The sequence below is a fragment of the Mya arenaria genome, chromosome 1, assembly GCF_026914265.1.
Source record: "Mya arenaria isolate MELC-2E11 chromosome 1, ASM2691426v1".
Classification (NCBI taxonomy): Eukaryota; Metazoa; Mollusca; class Bivalvia; order Myida; family Myidae; genus Mya; species Mya arenaria.
Genome location: NC_069122.1, coordinates 10,958,419 through 10,981,156, shown reverse-complemented (window position 1 = coordinate 10,981,156; position 22,738 = coordinate 10,958,419).

Here is a 22,738-nt window from a genome sequence, read left to right as displayed (position 1 = left end):
TCATTGGGCCAAAAATTAAAATATCTGTGTTTCCGGTGACCCGATCGACCCTTTTTTCCTCGCCGACCCTATTCATTTTTTAGACATAAAAGTAAAAAAAAAAATATCGTAAAAATTTATACTTCTTTAAATATATCGTTATTATTTTCGTTGTTTGTCTTTCAATGTTCCCGGAGAATATACTTTCATTCCTGATTATGTATTACCGAGACGGGAAAACAAAATGGCGAAGGGCGGCGAACCCTGTCCAATATCTTAAAATTGGCAAACGCATGTTAACGGTCCAAACACGTGGTTGATCACCGGAGACATATTTTGCTGTCTTTTTAATGAAAATATTTTGAATTATAGTTCGCGGTGTTATTTATCCATACCCATATCCAAAATAAAACTTACTTTTTTACGATTAGGCTTTGCGTATATCATGCAGGCTTCTTACGATTAGGCTTTGCGAATTCATGCAGGCTAACTGCCAGGTTCCAATACACATTTCATTCATTGTTATATTATTTATCCGCAATTATCAATGGTTATTTATTTCGCCTTATTTAAGTCTCATCAACTGAAATCCAAACAAAAACTTGCGAAAGTTAACAACACATTTATTGGAATGTGTAGGCTGCAGATCAAACGGTACAATTTGTGACGTTAGAGCACGAGCGGTGATAAGATCAAAGGCGCGTGGCTATGGTTTGTATCTAATTCGGTCAGTCGGATACCGTATGATCTCATTAGATTTCCAGGATTTCGCCTAAGCTAGTACGAAAATACCATACGATCGAAAATACAATAATCAATAATCGTCGTCTGGGAATCTTAAAACAATGACCGAAATGTTTGAATTCACTATAAATATGAATGAAACTTTGATTGTAGTAATGTACGAAAATATGGTAGTGAAATGAATCCATATCCGCGTTTTCTTGTTGTTTTTTTATTAACCTACCTCCACTTGAAGGCCTAGTTTAAGGAGCTTAAAGTTGACAAGAAATTCGGGGATTTTCCTCAAGCAAATTAAAAACTTAGTTGATAATTGACTGTTTGACTAGAACATTATCACAGACTTATTAAAATTGAAGTGCTGGATTTTTCCTAAAAACCGATCACGACTTATAAACGAGTATGGTATACCAAAAAAAAACAGATTTCATGGGCAAGATTTGCGGGAAAATACGGTAGTCGAAGGTAAGGAAATGATTATAGACATTAAATAATGCTGTTTTATCAGACTTTTTGTAAATTAGAAAACGCGTAGATAAAACATAATTGATCTGATGAAACAGAAAATTGCATGATATGGAAAGTGTAAAAAAAATTAAAAAATCCCGACCTACCGACCCTATTTTTTTAGCCATGTTACCGGAAACACAGGTATATTTTTTTGGTCTTGTAAGAAACTATAAATATCCCACACAGTCTGACTTATAAAATAAAAGGTTTAAAACTGTGTGATCATAGAGTTTCATAAAAAAAAACATCATTGTACTAAAACTAGGAACAAATTAATAAAACATTATTTAAAATAAAAGCGACATGTATTCGCTAATCTTTCCATCCAAATATTTTGAAAATGTAAAATATTTGAAGAAAATGAAGTCGCATGCCAAATCACTCCGAGTCAGCCAAAAACGGTTTTAAGGCTTATTTAGAAAAAAAAATGCCGGAATTTCTCTTTGTGCATCTCAAATTGATTGTCGTGCCGCGGTGAAAGACATTAATGGCTTCTTTGAACCAAAGAATGTTTATCTTTCTCAAGAGGAGCGGTGCCGGCCGCTAAGTAACACTTAACGACAAAATTCCCACACACTCCATGGGGATCAAGAGCAATTTGAAGATGAAATTGTCTTTAAACAAGGTTAACAATGATACGATACGGTTAAACCTAATGCATCTGCTTCTGAAATGGTCAGAAATAGGTCACTCTTTCAAAAATATGATTAACATTTAATTACAATAATCATATTTAAAAACTCACAAAGCATGTACAAGAGCTTTAAGAACATCTCTCATATAACATGAGTAATACGAATAAAATAATACTTTTAAATTAATGACTTCTTTACACTTCACGGTATACTTTTTCAGGAGGAGCCGTGCCTGCCGCAACGCCACTTAAACATGCGAGAAAACCGCCTCAATCCCATGGGGAAACTGGATATATTTGACAATACAAAGAGCTGTTTTGATTAGAAACGTTTACAATTTCACGATACGGTTAAACCTACTACATCTGCTTCTAAAATGATCCGAAATACGTGACTTTTTCCTAAGTTAAATTAACATTACTTTACTTTAATAATATTTAAAAAAACACAAAGCCCGCCAACGAACGAAATAAAACGCAATATTTGATATCATTCTAACAATGGTATGATTCTCGCCATACAGATCTATATTCATACATGTAACAATTGCAGTTATACTTATATCAAACAAAGCAGAAATCAGATTTGTATAGTTGCGTAATCAATCATTCATTGCATTAAATACAATTATATTATGAAGTTCGACAAACAGCTGCTGCAAGCTAAATGGAGTTGAAAAAAGAGATAAGGTATACAAAAAAGTTGAATAAGGCTTATTTAGAAAAACAAAAATGCCGGAATTTCTCGTTCTGCATCTCAAATTGATTGTCGTGCTATGGTGAAAGACATTAATGACTTCCTAGCATTTTATATCTTTCTCAGTTCCGGCCGCTAAGACAACATTTCCACACTCGCCATAATGATCTGGAGAACTTTGAAGATGAGACCGACGTTAAGGTTGGTTACGATACGGTTAAACCTAATATATCTGCTTCTGAATGGTCAGAAAAAGGTGATCCTTTCGAAAAAATTATATCAACATTTCATAACTATAATGAAAGCCTGCACAAGAACATCCCAAGTAGAACTTGAGTAATACGAATGAAATAATACTCAATCTTACCTTGCATTCTAATATGTGTATGTTTCTTGTCATAGAGATATACAGTAATACATGCACCATTTGTAGTAAAACAATCATATCAAACAAAACTCAATTACGTATTAAGGTTATCAATTATCTATTGCATGAACTTCAATTATAAGATGTTTTGACAAACAGTTACTATAACAAAACGGAATCGGGAACAGTCTAAAAAGGTACCATTGAGATTTCATGCGGCAAATAGATGAAAGTAAAAACGCTGAAATGTCTAATTGATTGCCATGCCGTTGGAAAAACAAGTATAACTCATTTAACCTAACACTGTTTCAGGAGGAGCAGAACCTGAAACCAAGTCTCGTTAACTTACGAAAAAAACCGCCTCTTCGGCAAGTGGGGGTCTGATGACATACAATGACGATTAAACGATGACGGGTTCTAGGTTCCCTTTTTACATCGAAACATTAATACGATACGGTTTAATCTTTATCATCTGCTTGCTTCATTTATTTATTCGAAATAGGTGACTCTTGAAAATGATAGTCATATAACATAACTTATGAATTATATAATTTATATTATAATATATATATATATATATTGATATTGTAAAAACAAAGCCTGTCATCAAATTTGAGAAAACATTCTGAGTAGTTCAAATGAAATAATACTAACCTAAGCTAGCATGTTTACATATTTATGAATTCTACAGTAGTAATTGCAGCACTTGTAATAAAACATTCAAATCAAACCCGGCAAAATGAGTATGCGTAGTTGTATCATCGATTTTTTTTGTATGAATTACATTTTTTTTAAGTAAGACAAACAGTTACTGCGACCAAAACGGAATTGAAAGCAGTCAAATAAGGAACACATTATGTTTTTATACGACAATAAATGAAAACAAAAATGCCAAAATATATCGAACTTCATCTCAAAATAAATGCCACGCCGTCGTTTTAATTTCTTAAACAGATTAAACAATATATGACCTCCTCAGGTGGAGCAATGCATGTCATCATGTCACCTTAACATACGAAATAACAGCCCCTTCACAAGGGGTTTCTTGACATATAAAGATATATTTCTAAATTATTATTTATCATGATTATTTTTTTTTAGATTGAATTGGCGTTGTATGATGTCGTCGGTTTATCCGTTATCTGAAATGTAGGAGAAACATAATATTGATTTTTGCTTGATTGATGAGCATAAATTGTCACAACGGTTTGTGATGTTTTTCGAGTCCTTACATTAAGATTATAGTTCCTTTATTACTGTTAATAAAACAGTTGGTAACATTATGCTCGCATTAGCTGTTGAAATCGGGCGTTACAATAATGTAGAAACATTCTACTCGTATAGTATAGGGTCGATTAAAAAATATATATAATTTTTGAATCACAAGAACAGAACTTTAGTGTTGAAACCTTTATATTCATTCTGTACATACTTACCAGCATATTTACCAGACATAACGATTTACATTTTAACTAATCAGTATTAATAATTTTAAATAATTTATATGTAAGTATGTTCTAGTTGGGAGAGTAATGTCTACAGGAGACTTCAAAGTCCAATTTCTTCAGGTAAGCGGTCTTAATCTCACGGAATGTACACTGCAAACTCTTAGCTAGGAAGTTATTGAAAGGAAACTTGTTTACACAAGGTATTGAGTTTTGATTGTAACATAAAATGTCGAAATATGTATTGCCATATTATATCGTATAACATAAGCATAAAGTACGGTTTTATTTCAAATATTTGTAACATACCTCATTCTATAATCAGCAATGTTTTAGTTCATCCGATTACATTGCCGAGTAAGTGTGCGCGGAACATATCCACAAGCACTTAGTATATACATACGGATTGAATTGGACGAAACATTGTTTACTATGGAACTCGTGGATGCACCTGTATCACCATTGCTCGATATTTATGTTAACGAAAAAATAATGTTCACTTGTTACCTTACCAATTTACAATTGATTGCTTGGCGTGTGTCTATATTGTTACACAAAGACTACATAGTATTGTATGTTGATCATAATCGGTACTTTTTTATTATTCAGTAATTATTATTATGCTTAAAATTCGTTATGTGTTTGCTTTAAATGCTTCAAACTTTATATTTAGACATATGTATGCCTATATCCTATCATGTATCTATCAATACATATTATGCCTGATTTTAACGAACTGTGTAGCCAAAAGTAATAATAAAGATAATAACCAATTAAATTTGATAAAAAATGTATTTCTTATTTAAAAACAGTTTTCTGAGAATAAAAGTACATGAAACTAGACATATACATTTGTCATCGTCGTAGTACAACTTTTATTAGTTATTTCGTTTTATCCATATAATGAAAATGCTTTTCAAACTTTAATATAACGTGTATATAATAATTATTCTTACTATTCCGGCGAATTAAATATTCAAGTCTAAAAGTAAAAATTTCTTAAACATGCAACACACACATGTAACACAATCCGTGTTGGATGCATCGCTCTTACGTTCATCATGCATAATAAATGGGAGCTTCTTATTTAAATATTGGCATTTACCTGTGTGTTTTTTATCTAATTACAGAAGATTTTGCCAGCTAAGATTTCAAACATATATAACATTTTTAGAAAATACGAATATTCGTAGTACAGATCCTATCCAAGATATTGGTTAAGGTTATGTATGATAAATACGCTTCCATCCTAACCATGTCTGACATTGATATGTCGATAAAGTTGCTACATAAGAAAGAAGTACTCAAATTCCTTCAAACACGCTCTTATTAATGATAACCTTTTCTCGTTGTCTTCTAATCATTATGTATGAAACAAGTGAAACAAATTAGAAAAGTGAGACTTTTACAAGCCTGTTGATTAATAAATATTAACAAAGGAATATCGATAATTTCCTTTTTAACACGAATTTAAAAGAATAACTCCTGCTCCAGTTTATTTATTTATGTCGTTAGTAAAATTGTTCTTAAAACCTTTAAACTTATTTGAATATAAATATATCGGTTCTTAAACGTGCCCGGTGTGAAGCACACACGGGACCTTACTTTTCCTGGGTCTAGTCAGTACTGAGTACTCACAGATTCCTGTACTACCTTCAAAAATGATATCCAAGCAACACTTGAACCATTTTATAATCGTCCTTGGTATCAAGTGATTGGAGGATTGAACTCTTAACCTATAATTTCAGAAGTGGACGCTGTCCAACTTAGCTATCGAGCAATTCTTAAAATTTAATTTTATGATGTGTATCAACATATTAAGACACATTAGAAAATGCACCTTTAAAACATTTAAAATACTTATAGTTCTGAATAGGTCAATGCCTGTAGAAACAATAGTTGAGTTTGAGATTAAAAAGTGACTTAAGTATATATATATATATATATAATCTCACCTAAAAATAAAAACACACACACATATATATATGTTTTTTACGTTTAGGTGAGAGAACTCAATGCACGTAAATACAAAAAGAAAATACCGACGATACACTGTACAGGTATCAAACCAATTGTGTTTGTTTAGTTAATATAGACTTTATAATTTTTTACATCGATTGTTGAAAAAGTTATACTCACTTAAGGTTTAAAAAAAGCATTTCTATTACGAAATTCTTATATAAATAACATCGTTTAGATCTATCAAGTATCATGACATTTGTAAATAGCCTCCCAAAATATCTTATTTCTATATTTATTACATATCACACAGATTAATTTTGATATGTATCTCTTTTTTATTTTTGTCGATACTTTCTTGAATTTACCATTGCGAAAACATTTTTATTTTTTGTCTTCGAACGAGCCAATTTTTGCGAAAATCCATGGAAGCCATTTATATGAGACTGCTGACAAAAAATTAGATCGCAGATCTTTATATTTAAGTTCATAAATTGATGTTTTATGCATTTTTCTTAAACCGTAAGTGACGGTTTAAGCCATAAAACATTAATTTTTGAACGGAAATATGCAAATCTGCGATCTGATCTTTTGTCAACAGTCCTATATCACTGGTTTGCAGATATTTGCGCAAAATATTGCCCTTTCCAAGACAAAAAATAAAAAAGTTGTAAATATGGTAAATCTGTGAGAGTGCAGCTTTAATTTAGCTCACTTATATTTTTCTCTTTTCTTTGTAGTTAGGTCATGCACTGTTGTGACTATATTAACTATCTATATTTAGGCATATACTTATTATATTTTTTCAAGAAACTGTTATATAACATGTTTACGACAATAAACATTTCTGTCTATCTGTCTGTCTGGTAAGTCGCTCTCGTTGGCACATCGTAATGCGAGAGAGTGGTCAACCAAACGCACATGCATCCAAGTCGGAATTTGTACAAACTTGTTGGTTTATAGTGTCTTATGTGTCATCTAAAATGACCAAATGGCAAAGAAATACCAAAACAAAACACGCACATAGGATTACATCCCTGCAAATAAATCTTGGTCAATAAAAAAAGTATTTCAGTGTGTTGTCTTTTGTCGTGTTTGTACGTTTGTGTCTTTCGTTCAGTGTCGGTTTGGTCTCTCCCTAGTGCCTATAAAGAGGGTTTACATTTAAAATTGAGATTTGTATAATTATTATATATGATTTTAATATGAATAAGTTTTTCAATATGAGCTCCCATCGACTTAAGAACGCTTTGAAGACAATAGAGGGCCTATAAATGTATATTCAGTAAATTTTTGTTTGTAGGCTGTAATCAATATTTACATTTTGACATGACATGTTAAAATAATTAATGCGCCGATGCTACAAAAAGGAACATGGTTATATGCAGTTGAAATTATTGCGATTAAAATACCCACTTTATTTAAATACGTAAATTTTAATGTGAATTAGAAAGTAATGGGGTAACACGATTTAGCTTATTTATGAAGTAACTTGAAACAAAGAGTTCCTTCTTGCATGATAAAAATAATATTAGGTTGTTAATTTAGCTTATTTATTTCACATAATATTTTCTTCTTTTAAACGAGGCATTTATCAAGCTTTTTAGTTTTCACAAAATGATCGCCGATTAATTCAATTATATAACTATTATATTTACTCAGTGTTTTAATATAACGTTAAGCATTAAAGCAATCTTCATCGAACCAGTCAGCATTTTTACATACGCCTAGATCAAAAAATGGCTTATCGGTTACAATGGTAGTTTCTGCTACAGAATTAATGACATCTGTCAATTTTCTTACAATGAAGGAATGAATTCATATAAAATGACGTATGTGTACGAAAGCCAGAGATATTGGATGCGTTTCGAAGTGATCTTGTTGATGCTTGACCGACTGTCTGAGGAACCAAACTTGAAAGATAATGGGGAGAGACCATTTTTCATTTTGTAAAAGAGTAAAAACTTTCATACCGTGTTTCCAAGCTCTCAAGCCAGATCCAATGTAAAGCAGACGCAGCGAAACAAAGCGATTGCAACCAGTAACAATGCGTTCGCATTTGTTTTGAATTTAGTCAAGATCATTTTTTATACTATGATATTCCAGATGACATCCGCATACTCCGAGATTGGCCTAATAAAAGAAAGATAAATAACCTCCATAAATCTCATATCCAGTTGATAGCGTAGACGTTTCATGATGTTAACTCTAGACAGAGCTTTTTCGATAATATATATAAAAATACCCAGGTGTTTTGGAGATTCAACACACGGGATATCAGTGTCAAACATGTACACAAGCGGATGAATTGGTTTGTTTCGTTTTCGAGATAAGACCATTGATTCATATTTGTTGGGATTGAACTTAACAAGCCACTTATCAGTCCAGATAGATAATTTGTTTATATTCGTCTGTAATTTTAAAGCTGCAGTCTGGGGGCTGTCCACTATAACAAAAGACTTGTATCATCAGCAATTTGGTTGACATTTGAATCTATTTCGATTAATATGTCATACATGAATATAAGAAACAAAAAAGGACCAAAAATTGAGCCCTGGTGAACTCCAGCTTCAGTTGATTTTAATACAAAAGTGGCTCCCGGAATAACCACATACCGGCGCCTATTCTCGAAGTAGTTAAAAAACCAAGACAGTAAGTGACCACAAATGCCTGCTTTTTCGAGTTTATTCAGAAGACCGCGATGCCAAACTTTGTCAAATACTTTACTTATATCAAAAAGACAACTCGTATTTCAAAACCATTGTCGAGAGCTTGACAGAAACTATTAAAGTGATAGGTAAACTGATTGAAATTAGAATCACCTGGTAGAAAGCTGAATTGGGATCGGGTCGAAATAACTTGTATCACGAAGACAGTTGAATACATGTTTAAATATAATTATTTCAAAGACCTTCTCCATAGTATCCAAAAGAGAGATTGGGGGATAATTTTATGGGTTGGAAGGATCCCCCTTTTTAAAGACAACGCAAACATTCGAATATTTTCAATTAGACGGAACAGCACAAGAAGTTAACGAAGCATTGAACAATTCACACAAAGGTTGGCTAAGTTTTGAAGAAGCTTCAAGTAAAATACGATTATCAATGTCATCAGACCCAGATGCTTTACCAACCGAGAGACTACGTATAGCATCTTTGGCTTCGGAAGGTACGATAACAATCGAATCAAGTTGAGCATCATCATTAGTTAAATCAAGTTCAGGTAATGCTTGAGTTGAATCGTCAACCTAGGTCTGAGGGACAAAGAAATCATTAAGGATATCGGCGTTGACTTGGTCGTCTGCAACGCACTGACCATCTAATGGGTTGAGTAGTGGAGGAATGCCTCGTGATTTAACCGGAGTGATAAATGACGTAAGTGTTTTCCACCAGTCCCTAGCACTAAGTTCACTGGATTTAAATTTCAAAGCACGAGAGTCAAAGTATTTTAATTTTGAACTCCGAAACAGAGCGACAACTTCGTTACGCAATTTGCGAAACTTAGTTCAATGTAATGGATTGCAATTGCGTTTGACCTTTCTAATAGCTCTTTTACGATATCGAATTTTTATTTTAAGGTCATTATTCATCCAAGGAGGTTCATTAGGATTGATAGCTATAACCTTGTTAAGAATACAGCTGTTGGAAATATCAACAATTGATGTAGTAAAATTGGAGGTGAACAAATCAATATTTGTTTTCCTAACTAGTGACCAATCAGTGTCCGAAAGCTTCTGGCAAAGTTGCGTATAATTGTCATATTTCCAGATTCTACCGACTAAGGAGTTTGAGTTTGAAATAAATAAGTGATCGATAATTTAGGAAGATTTTTCTGTAAAGTGGGTTGGATCTGAGATGCGCTAAAAGGTTGATTTTGCGCCCCGAACTATCGACTAAAGTGCTCAGGTTGAAATCACCTGTAATTATAATATCCTCAATACCACTTTCTCTCGACCTACATACTCTTTAATAAGGCTTTGATACTTATTATCAGAGTTAGGATGACGATAGGAGGACGATAGAACACACCGATCAGAACACGTTTAGATGTGCGTATCTTCATTTCTAACCAGAGACACTTTAGCGCAATTTACTTCAAATCATTCTTTGTTTTAATATTGATTCCGTCTTATAAGCGGCAACACCACCATATGAATCTCCTTGCCGATCACGCCGAACTGGTCTTGAGAAGCCAGATATTAGAATGTGGTCGTCTGTGATTGCATCAGCTAACCAAGTTTCAGAAAAAGGTAAGGATATCAAAATAACTTAGTTCAGTTGACAATAAATCTAAGACTTTGATAATTATAGTGCATAATAGAAATGTAGTTGGGACAATACAGAAAAGTTGAAAGATTAGTGGACATATCGCTATGTGAACTACCACGGGAAGTGTCGTGTCTTGATTTTGGACCTAAGTTACAAATTTGATCTTGTGAACGGCAAACAATGGGCAGATCTGGACAATACAAGTCATCATCAATACTTGCCACAAAATGATTACACTCAATGTAATCCAGTTTGTCCCCTGTTCCGACCCTAGCATTCCAATATCCAACTAACTTAATTTTACCAAACATTTGATGATAACTAATATCATTTTGAACAATATAAAATAAATCTTCATTAACAAACTTATATGCAGAGAAACTCTCGACCCAAAAATACACACCAGCAAGATATAAATCATCATCAAGTTTTAAAGACAATTTGTTCAATTTTAACCAAACACTTGTATCAAAAAGGTTTTTTACAATATTTACACCTTTTGAAATAGTATTACTGATTTAAATGACAAATCCCACCACAATTTCACTTCGCTCGACGATATTTAAAATTTTCTAAATAAACTGAAACGAATTTCAAAATAAGAAGTTTTATTTCCCCAAGATTTAAAAACTAAAAATAAATCATATCTACAAATTGTGTCATTAAAGGGTTATTTACTTTAACACTTGTTAAACCACTTATGTTTCATGATAATGTGGCAAGTCCAGCCTCGGCAAAACTTGTTCGTGTAGAAAAAAGTCAGTGTCCTTTAGTTGCTCACGCTGGCGCCTGACAAACTCGCGATCCTTAAAATACACAAACTTGGCGATAATCTTTCTAGGGTGCACTCTCGTTGGAGAAAAACTGCCCATTCTGTGGGCCCTTTCAAATTTTATATCTTCCACAAGATTAGAACTTAGTTTAAGCTGTGCGGTCATGAATTCCCGTAATTTAGCCTCACCCAGTTTCCATTTTCCACTCCCGGCATATTTCCAAACACATAAATGTTTCGCATGCTTGAGATTTAGTAAGTAATAAAGTTCATTCGCGACTTTACGGTTTCCCATAATCCCTTGCGCGCGCATGACTTCCGGTAAAATGTAAATAAGGAAGACGCTAGCAAATTTGAAGAAATACAACAGCAGAGATGCAGTTAATCCAATCAAAGTACCGCCTTTCGATATGGTGAGAATAAACTGTATATAAATAGTTCATATTTGTAGAAGAAATCAAAGATTTAACCCATTGTACACGATCACACTCTAGATTTATTAAGTGGGTGGAGTAAATTTGCAGAGCAGATTTCGTATATGTCGAGTTGTGAATGTACGTAAATGAAATTGAATATTTATATAAAAGTTATCCTGTCACCTGTGTAGTCTTCTGAATGATTTATAACTAGTTAGTTATGTTTAAATATTATGATGGCCACCGGGCTAGTCGCATACACCCAGGCCTGGAATTAAATCGGGGTCCAGATTGTCTTAAAACCCATCCATAAATAAGTCTGTGAGTAACTTACCTTTTTTATAAAAAAATATACTTTTTATGTTCCATTCCTTTCTTTACAGATATGATTCAAATGTGCTGATGATATCTTCTGAGATCATTACTTTCAATGAAGAACATCACTACAATTGGTTGGGCTGCTAGATTGGTAGCAACGTGATGGACAGCTAGTGCCTGTTGAAACACTATTGTTGGTTGGACATCTGTTGCTTACTGGATCGCTATATTGGATGGACCATACGTGTTGGCTGAACAATTATAAATGGTTGGACCGGAAGTGTTGGTTGGACCATCATTGTTGGTTGGACTGCTTGTTTGACAGAATGTGTGATGACAACTAGTGATGTTTGAATCACTGTTGGATAGACAGCTATTGTTTATCAGACAGCTATAATCAGTTGATTTACAAGTTTTGGTTGAACAACTTTCAATGGATGGACAAGAAGTGTTGGTTTGACCACAAGTGTTGGTTGGACTGCATTTAATGGATGAATATCTAGTTGAGCCTGATTTGACTGCGACGAAGTGATGATTGAACCGCTATTGTAGGTTGTCAGGTCATATTGGTTGGATTCCCATTGCTAGTACTTGTTGGATGCTAGTACTTGTTGGATCTCTTTTGTTGGTTGAACTGTTTTTTGACTGTTATTATTGATATTCATACATATATAATATGTTATGTGCTAAGTATTCAACACCTTTTTTATGTTTATTATTATTATTATTATAATAAGAGATATTATTATTTAATAATCATATAAATAGATATATAATTAAATATTTTTATGTCCTTGTACTTTATTTACGTTTAACATTTACGTTTTACAATGTGCATTATAATGTTGTATTATATAGATAATTAAATAAATATTAATATTTTAATTCTATACAACCATTTGTTTTTGTGTTGCTATAATTTGTATGAAAGTATCAGACATTTTCTACAGAAATAATAAATTTGTCATCATCCCCCCCCCCCAAAAAAAAAAACAACACAAAAAAACAAACAGAGCTCATGGTGTTCATTATATGCGGATTCAAATGAAAATGAATAAGTTGAATTGCATCATTGAATGTATGATTCTTCGTTGAATTTGATGAGATCTCCTACCAACTGACCTTGAGGGACATGCACCTTTAAAACTGCAATCTCACAGATTAACTGATATATCAGCTACCTTACATCACTGGTTTACAGACCTTTTTGTCAAAACGGTCAAGATATGTAAAAATGTTCCCTGATTTTCTATCAGCAATCTTATATCACTGGTTTTCAGACATTTTTTTTGTCAAAACAGTCAGTCTGTGAGAATGCAGCTTTAAACTTGAGCACTGTATTTACAATGATGAACAATCTTAGTTATGAAAATTTTAATACAGCAGCAGCAGATGTATTTAATCATTCAAGTCTTTAAATATTATGTAGAATCTTGCTGGACATGAGCATATTGTTTACGGAAATTTGCACGTGTACCAAGTTTAATTTAAATCTCAAGGCTGTTTGAATTTGGGCCAAGAAAATATTCGGCCTACAGTACGCTAATGACACCTAGGCTTATTGACTATAACAATACTAAAGTAACATGATAGGAAAAAGCTCGAACCAAGGGCTGCCGGTATACTAGCACAGCACTCCTACAAACTAAGTGAACCGGTTGGCTAATTATTGCCCACAAACGTTAACTCGATTTTATGTCTTTAATATTTACCATGACCATGGGAGTTAAACAGTCATTGAAATAAAAAGAACATAGACAATCATATTGATAACAACAGCATTTTTTACAATTTAATAATACCATTATATAATTAAATAACAATAAAAATTGTCCTTGGTATGAAATAATCCCTTAAAAGGTTCATTTGCCAAGGGTTAAAAACCCCCATCTTGCTTCTTTTTGAAAAATCTCTTGCTTGTTCGGCTGTTATCTTTTTCTTTAGTCCTTGCAGTCAAGGAAAGTTTTCATTCATATTGACACACTTCATTTTTTTTATCTCTGCTCTTGAACCGAATTCAGTCTCTTGTGTTTTGCACAAAAATATCTTGTAAAACCACTGATATAGCTGCTATCAGATCAATGGTATTAACTGCCTACTCCTGTTCAGCATCAACTTGGCAGACTCAAACAGCCACAATGAACATCTCTGAAATTAAATAAAATATTTATATCATCATCCAAGTGAACCAGAAAAATAAGATATAAAAGACTCTAAAGAGGCTGTTAAATCTGCACTCTCACAGATTTACCATTTTGACAACTTTTTTTATTTGTTGTCTTGCTATTTCCAAGACAAAAATAAAAAAAAGTTGTAAAAATGGTATTTCTGTGAGAGTGCAGCTTAAAGAAAAATGTTTTAAATTATTTTTTTACTTAAATATGAACATCTGTGATCCGATCTTTTTTGTCAGCAGCCTTATATCACTGGTTTTATTGCACGTTTGCATAAATGGCTCGTTCGAAGACAAAAAATAAAACAGTTGTCAAAATGTTTAATCTGTGAGAGTGCAGCTTTAAAATCATTCAGATATTTAAATAGTTACAATTTACTAGTACATTATTTATCAGCTGTTATTCTAAGACCTGTTTATTGTTTATATCAGCACTTCAGGCAACATTTAAATGCCCTTCATAATCACATTATGCTTTAAGCTTCATTTACTTGACTGCTTTAAAGCTGCATATCTTAACAATTTCACACACTAATTGCAAAATATTATTCATTTAATTTAATAACAAACCCAACAAACCACAATTTTATGCATAACAATCAATTTGTATTTGAACCTTTAAGAACCGTTATGAAAGTATTTACCATTATATTTGTTATTTTACCCCACCCACTTAAATGTGTACTGAAGTTGGGTATAAAAGTCGAAAACTTCATTGACATTTACAAAACACGGTTGAAATTTATAGAAAAATATACAAATTGATGTTCCTAACATGTTTTACTCACCTATCAATCTATTTTGCCACTTATGCTCTCCTTTTTACTGGTCAACATCACACACATACATTATCGATATCTAGGGTAGACATTTACCGGAAGTCATGCGCTCGCAAAGGATTATGGGAAACCGAAACTAACCGAATGTTTTGTCTCATCCTTGCGCATTAATTCAAGTTCGCTTTGAGAAGTACCTACGCCAAACTCAAGATCAGAAAGCCTGTCGTCGATTCTAGCCATTTTAACATCTACCCTCTTGTTCTTGCAATGCACAAAAACGTATAGCTTGTTGATGTCAATTTCAAGTAACTGACCTTTTCATCGAGTTTATCGAGGGCAATCAGTCGTTTGTCTATATGGTTTACCTTGAATTTGATCCTCTGTAGATAATTTGTAATGACCTCCGTCAGTGATCCCTTATAAATGGTTACTTCCGGTGCTTGTGCGAGGGTCGGTTCCGTTGCCTTGGAGTATCGGCACTCCTGCGGCCGGCCGTTGGCTCAGCGCCGGCGGGGATGAGCTGCTCTTCGTCATGATGCCCTCTTACATTTGATCATTATTGCCCTTCTAGTAATCTTGCCAGATGATAGCAATTTACATACTGGTTTATAGGTTATTGGTTTGAAACAAAGTAGTTGTATTAAAAATTCATAAATCTCCAACACCTTTTCTTAGATTTTGTCGGGCATTTATCGATAACAGTTTTGGGCCACTCACAATATCTTTGGTGTAGATTTTTGTTCCCTTTGTAAAAACAGGAAAAACACGCTTGTCGTGCCTTCAACCTGTTAACGCTATCAATGCTTTCATTTGATAATTAACGGGCGCAAAAAAATACTAGAGCGACCAGGGTGATTACCGATATCATGCTAATAAGAATATTCTAAAAAGGGTACAATTCGGTCGATTGGGTAAATGGAAACCTTCGTATGACGCCCATTCGACCGACAGGAATGATCTATAAAAGTGGCGTGAACAATGAAAGATATTGCAGGTCAAGGACGCCCCCCCCCCCCGACCAATTACTGGTTTTTAGCTCGACTATTCGAAGAATAAGGAGGGCTAAACTACTCGCCCCAGCGTCGGCGTTAAAGTTTTAGAGCAAGTTGGGATTTTCTCGTATCAGTCCAATACCCTTCATTCAATTGACTTAATACTTCACAGAGTTGTTCAGGGCTATCACATAATGATGCTAGATAACTCCAAATTATCCTTTGTATATATTATGGCCTCTGTGATTGACTATGGAACTTAGGTTCAAGTTTTAGGGCAGGTTGGGATATGTATTAATATCTTCTATACCCTTCGTTCAATTGACTTAATACTTCACACAGTTGTTCAGGACCATCACACAATGAGGTTACATAACTCCATATTATCCTTAATACAAGTAATGACCCCTGATTGACTTAGGTTAAAGTTTAAGGGCAGGTTAAAGTTTTAGGGCAAGTTGAGATCTTAACCAAACAACTGCTATACCCTTCATTCAATGCACTTAATACTTCGATCATCTTACAACAAGGAACATACCTCCATTTTAACCGTAAGGAAAAATTATGGCCATTAAATGATTTGTTTTTAATTCTTTCTGTTATTTTTAGCTTTGACATAAAGAGACCAAACTTGGTATATGAGAAGAGTTTGTTAAGGCCTTTTATGGGAGTGCGTTTGAGGCCCTTATGATCAAGGTCAAGGTTACTATTAATAGAAAAAGGGTTGGTATTGAATAACTTAAGTAAGGGTCTACATATTGTGACCACACTTGGTATATAGTAAGAGTTTATAGAGACCTTTCCTATAATTTTGTTTTGAGCACCGAGGGTTATGGTCTCGGTCAAGGTCACTGTTGCTAAAAACAGAACTATGGTTTGTACTGAATAAATCAAGTAAGGGTTGACATAGTGTGATCAAACATGATATATAGGACAAGTTTATGCAGAACTTTCATGGATTGCCTTTGGCCCCATAGGGTCAAGGTCACTGTTACTATAAATAAATTATTGTTTCATTTATGGTTGACAAACTGTGACCAAACTTGATATGTAGGAAGGGTTTATGGTGGACTTCCATGGGAGTGTGTTTATATCGTAGTATATATTATTATAATTAAGTATCTTTAGATATACATTATTTTCATTTTTTTTAAATCGAAAACGTTTTTAAAAAAAACAAATATACACATTTGAAAGTAAGTGTGCGTCTGATACAAACATATGTTTTCGCGAAAGTTTCGCGATTTGTTTGTCACCCTTTTAATTTGACTTTTAACACTGTATTTCGCCGCGACTATATATGAAATGGCAAACGTATAGTGTCCACTTTTTCTCTTCGAATTTTTAGGATTTTACGTGTTAGAATGTCACTGGGAAAGGCCCTAGACAGTTTGACATTCCTACAAAGTTTTGTGTTACGATATCAGGTTAATTAGATTGTTAAAATGTTTTGTAAAACTCATCGCAATATTTAATAATAGTATCTAGTTTACAAACGCATCTTTTTTCCGTGAATAAACGAGTTTCGTCTGACTTGCCATATCCTTCTTAATCTCTGTTCTTAAAATTCCCGTCAGAATATTTGTTATATTAATATAAGCTTCATTGTATTTGGTTGCACTTGCTTGGAACACGTTAAAATCACAAGTGAGCAAGCTATAAAGCTGTATAATAACTATATTTATCTAGGACGCTTCCATGCATTGCAAATAGGCTTTAATTATGATAGTTCATTTACGCTATCGCTTAAAACGTCACAAATTACATGATTACAAAAGCCAAACCTGTAGCATATGTCGCAGGGTCATTTGTCTATGTGTTTGTCATTATTTATTTGTCTATATGTGTCTAATATTATTCATCATAGTAATAGTAGAACTTAACCCCTGTCACTCACTTTCACTTTCAGTCTAGTCTTCATTATTCTTTCACTTTCATTTTCACTTTATTTTTCTATATCCGTTAACCTTAACCATTCACTCGTGCACGAGGAATCCGCGTACTCGTATATTAGATTTTGGACATCACAGACGTGTTTTGTTTATTTCTTATAATAATGCTTTGCGAGGCTATTTCTTCAGGAAAATTCCATTTATATTTCATTCTGTATTCATTTTATGTCTTACATGCTATATTTGTATTTAAGCACTCGTATATTAGATTTTGGACATCACAGACGTGTTTTGTTTATTTCTTATAATTATACTTTGCGTGGCTATTTCTTCAGTACGCCTGGGTTTTGAACCCTCATACTCCGAGTATCGCGACACATATCCTGTAGCACCTCCTTCTTTTTGAAGGCTTGCTTATCAGAGACAAATTACAGAACACGGTAATTGCACCTTAGGGAAAATATTAGTATAAAATAAGTTGCCTTTGATACTTATTTACAGACACAACCGGCTTTGAACCAATATAAACTTCTGAAAATGAATTTTCAGCAGAAATATTTCGTTCTTTTTTGTATATTTTCTTTTGCATTCTGTGATAAGCCCCGTTTTAGAACAAGATTTGAGTACGATGAACAACTCTTGGAGAAAATGATTCGCATGGAATTTGAACATGCACAGTGGGAAAAACGAGTAAATGAAACTCTGGAGAAAATGGAGAAACAGAGAGCTAGCATTCAGACTGATTTGGAAGCATTGAGGAATGAAAGAGAGAAGTTTGACAAGCATGCAGACGAGACGATGAAAGACATGCAGCAACTGCCTAAGCGTTAGTGTTACCTATTGCATCAATATAATGTATTCATCTTTATTTTTCAATTTTAATTTCCAATTGAAGTACATTCTTAGAACTTGGATCTTCTGGATAAGTACATGATAATGAAATAACGAAGTTTAGTTGTACATTTTCTTGCTAGGGAGCTATTGAATAGGACCTACTATTCAGTGGCACAAAGCTGGCTTGACCAATATGTTGTTCTATAAGTGAAAATCATATTATATTGATCCCTTTCAAGAAACATATTTAAAATTAAAATGAATTAAATGCGTATTTGTTATTTTAAAAGATATTCTGCAAAACCAGCACTTACATTTGTTTAATGTAAACAAGAAGCTAAAAATTAGTTTTTCTCACTTAAAACCCAAATGCCGAATTTCTCTTATAATCTGCGATAATCGTCATACGTTCCAGTAGAGCTCGTTGACTAGCTTATTTTAATCTCCAATTTATTTCCTATACCCAAACCAAACTATTAGTAAGTCCTGTTTTAAGAAAGTGAAAGATTTATGCATAATTATCTTCCTTAAATGACCTTACTTTCCGAATCACCTTATTCCAGTCTTTCACCGGAACTAGTTAGGCGGAATTGACGTCACTGGATTTTTCCGCTACGTCTGCTCAAATGTCTAAAATTGTTAATATGGACAATCTTAAACTCACGAAATATTACGCGTCATCGGACATGAGGAACTGTTTCGGTATATGTGTTATGTATAGGAAATGTCACGAGTCTTCATATGCTACAGAATCTTTTTCAACGAGTTCAGTAACATGCAATTAAGCTTACCCTTCACGAACTTACTTATATATTGCCTGGACGAATACAATTGTGTAATTTATGATGACGAGTGTCAGATTATTTTTATCTTTTGCTTTTACCACCAACTCTTGTGATGATCTGAATACCGCAGTGTAGTGTCAATTCATGCGCTACATGCGTTTCAGAAAAAAAATTACCCAGAATAATTTAAAACCACAGATACATCCGATCGTTTTAATTCTGTTTACGAGTAAAATGCATACTAAGATAATATCCAGCAAGAAAACAAAATAAAACACTATTCTTATAATGAAATTTTGCTTTTTAAATCGTCGTGATATCCGGTGAGATGACTATATTCATGGCGTTATTTCCTTTTTAAACACATCCAATCACCTCTTTTAAAGTGCTTTTTTCGCCATCAAGACAAAAAAATACGCTTTCTTTTACATTGAAAATGTACTTTAGTATACATATAAATCTTCATCAAAATAGGAAAAAAGAGAAACGTTTGATTTGCGAGAAAATTGCCATCTAAGCAGTTAGTTTTATTAGTTTTGCCAATTAATTTGTTTACGAACATGCGGTCATATTTTTTTCTGACCAAAAGAATAAGAACAATGATATATTGGACATGTGCTATACAGAAAAAATACATGATGACAAGATATAGCATGTGATAAAAGATATTATGTCTTGTTACGATGTTATTTCGTCAAAAATGCGTATTCTATATAAACATTGATACTTTACAACTTATTACAGATATTATCCAAGTGTTTATTTCTTATGAAACAAAAACATTTATAAAAAATGGATGTTAAAATTTACCCATTCTTAGGAAATATTCTTTGCAAAACATGAACAATGAACACTTTTTATTTTTCGACAAAAAAAAATGGTTTAAACAACATTCATTACCAGATAACATTTGCAACCTCAAGTTATACAAAGTTTGAGCCCAATCAAAGGATAAACTACGAAAAATATAACATGAGAAGTAAACAAGTGTTTTGTACAAATTAAAACAAAATTATCACGGCAGAATAGAGATGAAAACTTATATGCTCATACTATAACTCGCTTCTATAATTACTTTTCAAGTGTGAACGCAATACGAATGTTTTAGGACAATGATGCAAATAGTCGAGTGATATCAACTTCTTCGCAATCATGAACACCAAACTGAGTATCTAGACGTAGCGGAAATGTACCCTTATATGTTTGACTTTTTTCCTATTTCAGCGCAAAATTCAACGGTTTCATTCCGAGCGCGGGAAGTTGCTGGAAACCAGATAATTGTTTTCGCCGAAATGCTTTACAACGTTGGTGGGGGCTACAATTCTTCATCTGGACAATTTACAGCACCTGTAGCGGGAACTTACCTTTTTCACATCAGCCTGTGTCCCAAACATGGAAAGAGCATATTCTACAGAATTGTGGTCAAAGAAGACGTCGTGACGAACGGACATACGTATGATGTTTCAGGCTACCTTTGTGTTTCCGGGAACGCTCTCGTCCAGCTTGACGCCAATGATGTTGTCTACATCAAATCAACGTACTCACCTGATGAACTCCTACACAGTTGGTTATACGATTCAGATGCGAAATCAAATTCATTTTCCGGTGTACTACTACATTAAATGACTTCATCACCTCGAACAAAATTAAAATAATGGTTTGAAATATGTTGTTGTTTTTTTTTCAATATGAAAAAGAGATCCTTTCGTAACTGAATTTTGTGCATTTGTTTCCTTGGTGACTCAAGACTCGCGTGATGTGTGAAAATTGGAAACCTATTCGAGTGTAATATAAATCATGTTATATAATGATTATACATATACAATGCATTGTAATCGATTGTTTAGATATATATTTTTTAAATTCATTGTTTTTTGTATAGCTTCCAAATGTATTATTGATTCGATGGTATTGCGTGTATATCACATATACTAAGACATTTTTAATGTAGGATATTGCTGCCTTAGGACTATTTGACAATAATTTTAAAACAAATAAATAAAATAACTGTTATGATACCACGCCCTATGGCAGTATACTCTGTTAGAGAAACATTTTTCCCGATCGATTTAGTTCATAAAAATATAATACACCTAATGCCCTAACAGACATACTGAATCTTTCGGTGTTATGTCATTGGTGTAGATGCAGAAGAGTGCCATGCTTGTTTTGACATTTTTTTTTAATTCTGGATCATATATGCGCTGATGCTTTTTATAGACCGTCGTGTTTTTCACTAAAGGTATTGTCATTGACTTGGCGATCTCGTCGTCGGCGATTTTGGTGTTTTAAAACTATTCAAAATTGTTAAATGAAATTTTGTACACATTTTTACACATGGATAGCAAGGCTTATAACTCTAAAATCAAACTAAACGCATGGTTTAGTAGTATGCAGCTGTCATGGCAATGAAAATAGTCCTGTAACAACGTCTTACAAATTGATATAAGCACACATGTATCTTCAGTTCATGGCGTTGAAAATTGCCGAATAAACCACTGGCCGGGTGAATATATGTCCTGCTGTGCAAACAATGTTTGGAAGCAGTTTAGGTTTGGTTGAGACTATTCGATTAATTCCAGGAAAGATAAATACAACACTGATCCAATCTTTATTAATCATGAAATTAGAATACCACTTAAGCCAGCGTTGTTTACCTTTTGCGTTTACAATGACCTCGAAGGAACAGAAAAGAATATTTTATTATGAAAAAAGAGGGTGATATATATCAACAATTTTTATGTTTTTAATCATCAGTATTATTGCACGATCATATTACTGTCGGTATGTGGTTGTATCCTACATTGAGGAAGAACACACTGTTTCTAAGACTTAATGCGATGTGAATTCCACATAGCAAATTACAACTTTGCCGTTTGCCTGCTGTGGCTAGACTATATTGCAGTATTTAATTCCTTTCGCCATCACTTTAATGGGTATTATGTTCTTTGAAAGATACCATAATAAATTAATTATGCTAATATGTTCACTAACGGCAGGAACATCCGGTAAGGAGCTTGTCCAACACTGCAAGGTTCCACTGCAGTCAAGGTGTAAAATCGTCATGGACAATTAAGACGTTCCCGGAGCGTATAACTGGAACCAATTTTTATGCTGGTAGTACCTCAATGATGTCAGATACTCGTGTTTCCAGGAGCTGTCTTCTCGAGCGATCTA